This window comes from Anabrus simplex, chromosome 2, assembly GCF_040414725.1.
Source record: "Anabrus simplex isolate iqAnaSimp1 chromosome 2, ASM4041472v1, whole genome shotgun sequence".
Classification (NCBI taxonomy): domain Eukaryota; kingdom Metazoa; phylum Arthropoda; class Insecta; order Orthoptera; family Tettigoniidae; genus Anabrus; species Anabrus simplex.
Window position 1 is genome coordinate 852880449 of NC_090266.1, and position 8559 is coordinate 852889007.

Below are 8559 nucleotides of genomic sequence, written 5' to 3' on the forward strand. Positions count from 1 at the left end.
GATGTTATAACCGCCTTCGAATAGGTTAAGTAATAACACCATTAGTCATCTTCCTATTATTTGTTTACCTAGGAATCAATGGACCTAAATTTCTCCTCTGTTACCGCTTTATTATATCCATAACTCACACTAGCATAATTTATTGAGGGGCATTTGATTTTCCAATACATTAACTTGGCATTTACATATTTGTCGTTATCCGGCTGTCCTCAGTTATAATCCATTTTCTATTACTTTCAACTTTCTTAACTGTATTATTTTCTTCCTTAATTACGCCGTATGTACGCGAGTGCTACAAACTACTGGATGTATTTCCACCAATACTCATATTTAGAATACACCTGTCCTCCATAGGTTTTAGGGCAAATATTGTTTCTAAATCCCTGAACTGACTGGGGGTTTATACGAAACCGAAACAGTGATTTTGCACTTCCACAAAATATACACAACCAAACTTAATGGAAATCTACCTACCTTGGTAGAAATTAATTTCTAAACCTTTTTTCTCATGTGCATCATTTCGATACGAGGATTAATAAGGGAGATATCATTAACGGACCGTTTTTTTTTTACAAGTCCCATCGGACTTAACTCACGAGCGGGTGCGTGTAAAGCGTATTCCTTACAACTTGAAAACTACTGAAGACATTCGAACCAAAATTCATATTTAGCATCCACCTGTCCAAAGGTAGGTTTTAAACGTAAATAACATTTCATGTTCCGGAATGGACTGGCGGTTTATAGGGAACCGAAATGGTGATTTTACTCTTCCACAATATATACAGAACAAGACCAACCTGACTGAAAATCGACCAAACGTGATGGAATTCCACCTCTAAACCTTTTTTTCATGTGCATTTTTTCGTCAGGAGGATTAATAAGGGAGATATCATGAATGGTCAGTTTTGCAGGTTAAGTCCAGCGGACATAGCCAAAAAGGTGTTTTACATGGAGCAGGTTCCTTATCTATATAAATCAAATCGTAACGACTGTGTGCCTCTACAATGACTATTTTGGCGAAATTTCCGTACAGCTTTCCGTTTAAGGGGTAATAATGACCATCTGCATAATTCTTGGTTTAGTTTCCTGAAAGTCCTAATTTTTAACCCGCCTCGCCCTAAATCCAGATTGCGGCATAATCTGCCAGATGAAAAAGAAGATAATTCAAATGTGACAAAATTATACGTTTTAGCCTGTAACGAACGGAAAATATCCAAGATCATTAAATTTTTCACTTTTTATCCCCGAAGAATATCGAAATATGCAGGCAATTTTAATGATGGTGCAGACCTTCGGAAATTCCTATCACATAACGGATTGCACAATCTCCGTTCAATTTGGAATGATCTACAACCTTGGTCTTATGACTTTTTGCCGTATCTGTATCCCTTTTACGTTTGATTTTTCTCTATTAATGGATGTTAAGTCAATTTGGAATTTTCACATGCATAATTCATACCTTCGATTACTTATATGAAATACAGAATCATCAAACTCTTCACGAAAATTGGCCCACCCAGTAGCCATATATGAGCCAAATGCTATGTATGTAGCTGTCACATAATTATCCGAAAAGTAATGTAATGTGAGATAATCTTGCAAGAACGTTACCCTGTTCCACGTTTCTAACTCAATCTGACCCAAGAATAGATGACATATCATAGGACCAGCCATTTAGGCCACTAAATCCGGCGTGTCTTATGGTATAATCCTTTGTCGATATGACGTACGTTTAGTAGCAGTTAATCTGTAAATGAAGGTCTTCAATATTGTAAACACGCATATACTTTCGTATGTCGATCTATATATATTCACTGATGTCGATTTTTAGCGATCGAGAAAGGGTGGGTCTGCTATTGTAATCAGTACTCCCCACACCGACTTTGACTGGCAGTATGAAAGGGTTCCTTCTCCAACTCCTGTGTAACTGTCATTAGTAAGGAAGGTCTACAATTGTAATGAATAGTTCACTTCTCGATTTGACTTGCAGAAGGCATGTGAGCATGCAGTTTTGTATAAAACTTCCCTACCCGATTGTGTTTGGCAGTAGGCAAGGGTGCCCGCCATTATAAAGAAATGTCCTCATCTAAAATGTGACTGGCATTAGGCATAGTGGCCTGCTATTTTGATGGAAACTCACCAACTTGGTGTGACTGGCAGTAAGCTGGCTGGAAGTAGGAAAATGGGCCTGGCATTATAATGATAACTGCACAACTCAATTTCGAGTGATAGTAGGGTAATTGCCTGCCATTATAATAAAAACTGTAATCTGTGTGGAAGTAGGAAAGGGGGGCCGCCATTTTAACGAAAACTCCCCAAATCGATTCTGTCCGCATAGTAGGCAATGGGGCCTGCAATTGTAATGTAAACTTCCCAGATTGTGAATGGCAGTAGGCAAGTGAGCCTGCCGTTATATCACAAATCCATAACAAACACTTTACATTGGAAACAACATACGGGGACCTCCCCATGCTCTTCCTCGGATAACGCTAAGAGACATGCAATTTTAAAACAATCTTATTTACTGCATGCACACTATTTACTTCGATATTCGAATACAATGTAGAATACCGTAGCGAAGCACGGGTACATTCGCTAGTTCTATATATTTATGTACCTTGCCTAAACAATATCGTGATCATTTGATAATTCAACAAAACTTAGCCCAATTGCCATAAATTTCCCTTCCATCTCCTTCATTTCTCACATCCTTTACCCAGCTCCCTTTTCCAGCTCATCGCCCCAACCCGCCCGCATCTCATGGCCATAGAGAGGGCGCAAACCTCTAGGTGGCTCGCCCCACCCTCTCAGGGTGCGTAATGACAACTTCTTCACCATCATCATCATCATCGTACATACTTCGTCGGCGGATGCAGAATGGGCTTCGGCCTCCGGGTGGCCACGACTGGTCCGTGGTTCGACGGCTCTGCACTCCGACCGACCAACCGAGCAGAGGAAACGTAGCCGCGGCTCTGTCGTGCCTCTACGCCTCCGCATTCGGGAGATGGAGAGGGGATGGTTCCCACCGTCGGCTGTCCTGAGAATGGTTTTCCGTGGTTTTCCACTCTTCTGCACTAAGGCGAATGCGGGACAATTCCTAGTATAGACCACGGCCGCTAACCCCCTCGCGTTTTCCAAACATCTCCAGCGTATCACATCTCCCTTGTCCGAGAGACGGCATTACCCTTTAGGAGGACCGCCGTCTCATTCAGCGATGGAATGACAACATTTTAGTAGTAGTAGTACATACTTCAGGAGGAGTCGGCTATACAGCGTATATCAGATATCTTTATCATGTAAATCGTCTTATTTTTGGCCTTTCCCAACTACTAGAGTCAGCACCACGTGCGTATTAAGCCTTGTTTTACGGTCTGATGCCTTTCCTGACGCCAACCCTATGTAGAGGAATGTATTCTCTATTGCGTATTCCTGTGGTGGTATATAGTGCAGTGCATTATGTGTAAATGAAGATGTGTGTTAAGAAAAACAAGAACACACAGTTCGTGGCCTGGTCGCGAATTTATCCCAGTGCCCTCTGAACCTAACGCCACAAAGCTGACCACTCAAACAAGGAGTCGGACATCTTTCTCAGTATGAAATACAGTTCATTGGATGATCAAAACTATCAATAGATTAATTATACACTCTTCTCTTTCCTGAAAAATAAGCACCAACCTCAAGGTTGTTGTCGTATATACAGTACATTGGCTTTCTGTTCCCAAAATAATTGGTTTGATCCCAGCTTAGACCCCCACGCACACCCCCAGCCATATGACGGAGTTTAAACGTCATAGATCCATGATTATATCGACAGCTCGGTTCGACGAACGGAATGCACAACAGTCAGTATCTTGTTGAGCCACTCTGGGCTACGCTACAGTAAGGCCGCGTGCACACCGAGCGCTCTTCGCATAGTGTGTCGCGTGTAGCATGAAGTGCTGTGCATAGAGCAAGGCGTGCTTCCTGTTTCTTTTTTTCAGTCAATTTTTTTAGCTTATCAGTTTATTTCTCTCAAATGGCAAGATAGAGTATTAACATACAAGAGTAACACAACTAGCAAATCACTCCTTCTCGTAGTACAATATAATGTTCTTTTGTCACATGTCCATCTGTCCTTGAAAAACAAAACAAACGAATTTTTTACATTTTCTCTAGTATCCCATTGTTCTAGAACATTGTCATTCCAGAAAACATTGGCACAAAACACATTGCGTGAAAAACACTGCACCATTCGACTGTTATAATGAAACACTCTCGAATTCCTTAACGTGATGTTTCTCTGTCGGTGGCACACGTTTCAATAATTGTTGTTTGGCATCTTTTAGAAGGCGGATTAATGTGTTCATGGAGCACTGTTTGTTTTTCTGGACATAATATAGATACCCCATGACCAGCCAAGTTTGCGGAAATTTCAAGTGCTGCGTACCAAACTCTATCTCTAAAGCTGCTCTGTAAACTGCATTAGGGTTAGCTGATCCTGTCATCTGTCTTAGCAGAGAACAAAACTATTTCCAGAAGACTTTCACACTTCCACAGGTCATAAGTTTATGCTTCTGTGTGTCCACCTCAAGACATTTTTTACAGAGTGGGGATTGGGTGATGTTATGATGGAATTTTTTATCTTCTGTTGGAATAATTTCGTTTATAGCTTTATATGGTGCAACTTTTCAGTCAGTTGGTATATGAAGATCTTTGAAATTTCTCCAGATTTCTTTCCATTTCCTTTTTGGGTACTTCTCCGTGATCTGGGGTTGTGTTTCGGTCTTCTCTACTAGATGATTGTATATTACTCTTGTAGGAGGTACGTTGTGTCCCGTCACTCGTATCGTATCTATCTCATGGAGCGCTTTTCTAAAACATCGTGTCGGCACTAAATACCTTGGATTTTGCTGACTTATATTCCAAAAATAATTCTGATGAGCAGTCCCTACTCCTGTCTTGGTAATCATTAACTCTCGCATTAAAAGCGCTTGGCATTTTTCACCGACTGCTATGAGACCCAGTCCTCCTTTCTCGACTGATTTCCTCACTTGTGATCTTGCTACACGAAACATATATCCTCGCCATAAATAATAACTAATACATAGTTCAACTCGCTGGCTTATTTTTACCGGCATGGGTAGAATTTGTGCCACATACTACAATTTAGATAAGTCAAACAAGTTTATATGCCACGCCTTTTGAATGATGTTCAGGTTTCGACTCAAACTGATTGACAATGTGGCGTGTACCCTTGAAAATGTGGTTGTCCAGTTTATGTCAATAGTTTGGGCCATATTAGGTGAACACTATTCCCAAAATCTTAATTCTATCTTTACTAGTTACTAGTTACTAGTTACTAGTTAATATTACCAGCTACCAAGCGGTAATATCTCGGGTTTTTGATAACTGACTTTGGCATTAGAGGCTTCCTCGTAAGTTGTTGTTATTATGCACTTCAACAGTGGTGCAACGGTTGGTGTCTGCAGTAAGATGGTGACGTCATCAGCATAGGCTGCAACCGTAAACAGGCTATGGTGGTTTCGAATCGTTCACATTACAAAGTGGACTGCCCGAATAAAGGGCCCTATACTTAAACCAAAAAGAGTCATTGATAGGGGACATCCTTTTCGAACCGATGTTTTAATTGGAATTGGTTTGGAAAAGTGTCCATTAAGAAGTATTGGAGAATGAGCCGAACAATAAAGGGTTCGAATAAGATTGCATATTGCGGTTGGGATACCCATGCGTTTCAGCACTGCTAACAAGTACCCATGATGCACTCTGTCGAAAGCTTTTCGGAAGTCCAGGTTTAGAATCGCGCCCATTTCAGTTGGTTCTGCTTCAAAGTGTAGCACTGCATTTCTTACTACCTGCAGGATGTGGGTTATTTTCCTTTCTGAAATAGCACATGTTTGCCCTACCTATATGATGTTAGTAAGGTAGGGTCGTATCCTTTTCGCCAGTATTTTCATGAAGAGTTTTGTAATCGGTGTTGAGGATTGTTATCGAGCGGAAATCTGATACAGTTCGTGATGTGGGGACTTTGGGTATAAGGATTATAATTCCTTCATTAACGCCTGTGCAATCTTGTAGATTAGCGAACAATATTTGCATCAGTGTTAAAAGGGTTGATTTCATGATGTTCTAGTACTTTTTGTAGAAAAAATAAGTCAACCCATCAGGGCCTGGAGCTGATCTGTTTCTGGCCGTTCGTAGGGTCTCGAATAGTTCACTTTCTTCAATCGGACGGAGGAGCTGCTGCCTGTCATTATAATGGAGTTGTTCGACGAAAGCCATAATGGACGTTTGATCTAGTGGGGAATTCTCACAGTCCTGGAACGTTTCCCTAAAGTATTTTTCAGTTTCATTTAGACAGTCTTTATTAGAGAAAAGTCGTCTGTTGTCATCGGTAAGAAGAGTAGATATGATTTTGCTCTTCCCGTTTCTTTTTTCATTGGCTATATGATAAAGCTGTGCTTTTTTCTTCTGCTAAGGGTGAATGAGAACATGAACGAACGAAGGAACCCTGCAGGATTCTTTCCTGAATGACTGTTATTCTTCGTTTAACTGCGGCTATGTGACTGTTTGCGTTGTAACCTGCCTGTTGACGCACCAGAAGGTCAGATAGTATAGTGTAGTAAGAGTGTAGAGTTTACCGTCTGTTACTTGCTTTTTCTGCTCCATGTTTCTTAAAGAAGGTTTGAATCGCCGGTTTAACCTTATGCAGCCATTTGTGTACAGTTAAAGGTCCCTGTTTGGTGAGACGACTGAGCATATCTGATCACATATGTTGAACGTTCTTTCCCACTTGCTCGTCATCTAGCAACGCATTATTTAGTTTCCAGTATCCCTTCCCTATAACAGGAATTCTCCTAGTGGTACGAATCTTCAGTAGGACAGCGTGATTATCACTGAAGTGTATTATTTTAACACTGATGTCATGTACATTGGGTGCTAGATCTCTGTTTACGTAAAATCTATCAATTCTAGATATAGATACTCCTCGGAAAAATGTAAATTGTACGAAGTTGCCGTGTTTACTTTCCCATCCGTCGCGAAGATCTAAGGCCTGGCATAGCCTTTCAAACGCTGGAGAAGGGTTGAATTCTCCTCTCTGGTCTTTTGCGTGTAAAACACAAATAAAATCCCCACCGAAAATTACGTCTTTGTAGTTATGTCGTAAATAGAACGGTAGTTCTGTGGTCAGAAACTCCTCTCGCTCGTGGCGACGATGTGTTCCACAGTGGAGGTAAACGTTTATGTAAAGTGTGTTATCTTCAGTTATTATTGAAGTGATCCTTCCACTAGGGTGTTTTTCACAAATTTTAATGTTTAAACCAGATCTCTATATAATTGCAGTACCTCTCGAGTCTACCCCAGAATTGGCAATATATTGGTAATTGTTCCCAAGGTAAGACAAAGTAAAGTCGTTAACTTTTTGCAGGAAAAGGATATCGATGTCATAATCTGTAATAAATTCTTGTAATAGAACCTGTTTGCTGCGACTTCTCAGGCAATTAACATTAAGTTATGCTACAGAATGAAGAAGTAGAATGGTAAAGGAAAATAACACAGCCCCAATCATAATGATGAGTTTGGAGATGGAGACGAGTGCTGAAGTTATTTATTCGGAACATGTTTGATAATTTTAGTGCCTTTCTTTTTTCCATTGTCATCTCCCGGTCGCTTTAACCTAGGATCCCTGTGGCTAACTTGAGGTAGTTTTGTTTCGGTAATTTCCATTTCTTCTACCGACGGAGGACTCTCGTTTTCGACGGTCGGTGATATATTAAGCTCTTCCCTACTTTGCATGTTACCGTGGTGTCAATACACCTCCGCCCTCTGTTTTCACATCCTGATTTAGAGGAGGCTGTAACGGATTATGACTTATTTCTTGGGGTTGCTGTGCTGGCAGTAATGCATCCGACTCAGTCGTTAGTAGCCTTTCCGGTTGTAGTAGTTGATTCTCAATATCAGAATGTTCGTTCTCAGTTATCTGATCCCATACCTGTTGACCTAACAACTCTGTCTCCCTGTGCGTCACAGAAGTGGCCGGCATAGTGTTCTGGTGTTCATTTGGTGTTGCCTGTGTAGCTTCATGTAAGTCACTAGGGGACGAACTGTGTGAGTTTTAATCAGGAGTCAACTGCGTAGCTTGCAGCGGAAAGCGCTGTGTCGGCAGTTTCCCACTGGCCAAGGTCGCCTAGGTGGGACTAGCAGGCTGTTCGGTTAGCTGGACGGGTTGTTTACGTCGTGGGCATTGACCTCGTAAGTGTCCCACTGCATTACAAGACGAACAGGTAGTAGGCTGATTTTCGTAACTGATCAGGGTTTTATTCCCACCAATACCTATGTAAGACGGTATATGTTGCTTTAACATCAATAGAATTAATCGTACACCATTATGAACCTTGTACCGGAAACCTGATCTTCATGTTTCATCCTGAATCGAAAAAATGGTCCCATATTTGCTAATGTGTCCCACAATTATTCTGTGGGGTACCTTCATCGGAAGATTAAAAATTCGCACCAACTTTGTACCAAGACCCGCAGAATCAATAGTCACTTTGCTACGGA